A 3,191-nucleotide genomic window follows, 5' to 3' on the forward strand; every position below is an offset into this window, starting at 1 on the left:
AGTCTTAATTTTGGCCCTCATACCGCGCCATAGTTATCAGTATCTGTATTAATATCAGTATCAGTGATACCTAGCCCTATATTTACTTGATATCAGATGAATACCAGTATTCCTAGTATCACCTCCTTACACACACACACACACACACACACACACACACACACACACACACACACACACACACACACACACACACACACACACAACTTGAATGTGTAATGCCTAAGGATGTGGCGATGCATACGATTTTTAACACCTGACAAAATAACTGATGTTATTTTTAGCACAAGTTAATTCCATGCAAATAAATAAACGCTAAACCACTCATCAGAATGTTAGTTCTGCAATCAGCTAATTAGCGGATGAGTGGAACCGTGCCCACCACTTCCTGCTACCTAGCTTGGTTTTAGACAAAATTGGGGCTATTTTWTATGTTTGCAAAGGTCAAATAACTGTGGCGGCCATCTTCAATCAGGTCCAAAATCTAATCAGTGTGGAGAGAGTTTAGAAACAGAAAAACAAAAACTTTACTGACGTACTTTTACTTCAGTTCTTTGAAAGCCTCCTATAATAAAATGGGTGACTGCTTCATCGTCAAGGTTTCTTTTTTTAAATAACCTATTGTTTTAGATTTGCTGCATTTAACTTTTAATTAATCCCTTCAGCTTTTCATAACGTTTTCTTTAACCTACATCATGTTTGACTGACTAAATTCTACACCCTTCCTGAAGGGAAACTTCCCCTGAGGGATTAATGACTCTCCACAATCATTAGGCTCAGGTTTGYCTAATTATGCACCGATGTGCACCTATAAGGACTAATTAACGCACAATCAATAAGACTCTGGATGCTCCTCACATAGGGGCCCGGAGCTTCACCCACCCTCATTATTGGAGCTTGACTGAGGCTTCAAAGGGGATTTCTCAGACTCTCTACCTGAGGGGCTGGATGACACATTAGACTGCAGGTTTGAGAAAAGTTTTTGYTTTCCCTTGTTTCTCTTTTTGTCTCTGTGAGTGTTACGGGAGCTGAATACGAAGGTGACCTCGCTGATGGACCAGAACCGATGGAGGTAAAACTTGCAGGTTTCCACCGTGTTTTGTCTTGATCCTCCTGTTAACAAGTAACATTTTGAAGAGTTTCCTTTTGAATGAAATATTGAAAGGGTTGAAATTGACAGTGTTCCTGTCGGGATTAGGCTGTGCGGCATTCTTCTTCCCCATTGTTTCGTTTTCTTTTTACTTTAGTGTTTTCAGTGTTGTTCTCCGTGTGTCCTGTCGATGGTGCTGCCTTTCTGTTCCAAGCAAATTACCAACAACACACAGCTGTTTCTTATCTGAAAGAGGCACCTGCTAACCAAGGATGAGTTGAGACATGAATTTTTTTGATGGACCATTGAACGTCACATGGGAATCTCCAGCCGGTGTTTTCGCTTGTGATTTTTGTTTAGAAGTAAATTCACTTTTTTTCTTGAACTTTAACGTACTAGTGCTCCTCCAGTAGAAACCCTGCATGTGAATGACTCCTTGCTCCTCTCARTGATTGTTCCTGGATCTCCACATGAAAGTAACTTTGAGAAATCAGCTTAACCCTACAGCTCATCTGTCGGTCCGCTCTACACCTTCATCTGCTCTCTCAGTCTTTCCTCCTTCCCGACTTGGATGCCCGGTACCTGCTCCTCCTCGAAAACACTGCCAGAAGAAAAGGACAAAATTACTAACTTTCCAGAAATACAAGCATCTCAAAACATTTTAACGCCCACCTGTAACGTGTGTCTTCTTCTGCAGACGTGCAGATCTGACTGTTAAAAAAAGATTCAAGTTAAGTGTGTAAATTATTAGTGATTTTATTCAGGGTGGTCTCAATACTATGGTTGATGATGTGGCTGCTGCGTTGCTGAATTTTTAAAAAAATTTTATTAAACTTTTATCTCCCTGAGATTAAAATTTTCTTCTTCAAGAAAGACCTGGCCAAGAATGGCAGAAGCGCACCAACTTTACCAAGTCTTAAAAAAACCGACGTCAAAGCACAATTAAATACATCATAGTAATTAAAAGAAAAACAACAACTAAAAAAGCACACCTACGATAGAACTAAAATAGAGTACAAATTCATTTAAAACATTTGTCTCATGTACAAACAGTTGCCCTCAACACRTTAAAATAGACCAGGCTGGTGGAGCAGCGAAGTGGAAAAATCTTTTGCTGKAATCAGTGCAAACCTTAGGTTCAGTTAATAAAATGATCCAATCTRAGCACAGAAAAGGACCTCCTGAGGATTTCTTAATATGGTAGGAGGTAAGATGGAAGYAAACCCAAGGTTGCTTTGTAAACTAGTGTATGCCAATGATAGAAACTGCAGGTGGAAAAGGCAGTCCACCCAACGCTGTGAGTAAGGGTTCCAAGAAAAACACAAGGCTCCATGAGTCCAACAAATAAGAAGACACATTAACATAAATCATGTCTTCTTTGTCTAAAATGRGCAAAAATGTGGCAGCAACAAGACGTTAGCCTCAAAAGACAATGATGATAAAAGAGATTTTGCAAGTATTTTAAAAATTACAGTTCTCTGAAACTGTACTTTTTCATTTTAGMTCTCAAATATAAAACAACAAATTACACACCAAGCAGAGTATCCAGTACAGTTTTTGTAGTCTTTTTTTCCAAAAATATGCACCTACAATATCTGTCATTGCACTTCATTAATGTTCTCTTAGCTTTGTCTGTGGCAAAGTGAGCTTTTTTTTTTGAAGCACAGGGAACATATGGAGGAGCAACACGTCAGGCAAAGGATGTCACTCAAGAAGTGATTTGAAATGACAACTCCCAAAAGCTGTTAAGGGATAAAAGGGAGTAGAAAATAGAATTCTCTAAAATAAGCATTAGTTAGGAAGTAAGTCATTGTTAGGATTGATGCGGGGACTGACGCTCTTTCTATGCTGTATTGTTTTCCAAACTTAGACCGAACCATAATAGTGTTAGGGATAATCGATTGTTTTGGAAGCTCCTGTGGGAGGCTGGAAGTAAATCAAACAGCTTTGTTAAGAAAAAAAAACATTTTGAGAAGATTTAATGCTGACGTAACAAGGTTTGATAATCCTTTTTTTTTTTTTTTTTTTAAGGATGGCCTCCCTTCTCCCCTTATAGCCATCCCCTCCACATCATTATGTTTTTTTTTTGAAGAGAAAATAG

This window comes from Austrofundulus limnaeus, unplaced genomic scaffold (genome assembly GCF_001266775.1).
Source record: "Austrofundulus limnaeus strain Quisiro unplaced genomic scaffold, Austrofundulus_limnaeus-1.0 Scaffold12, whole genome shotgun sequence".
NCBI classification, from domain to species: domain Eukaryota; kingdom Metazoa; phylum Chordata; class Actinopteri; order Cyprinodontiformes; family Rivulidae; genus Austrofundulus; species Austrofundulus limnaeus.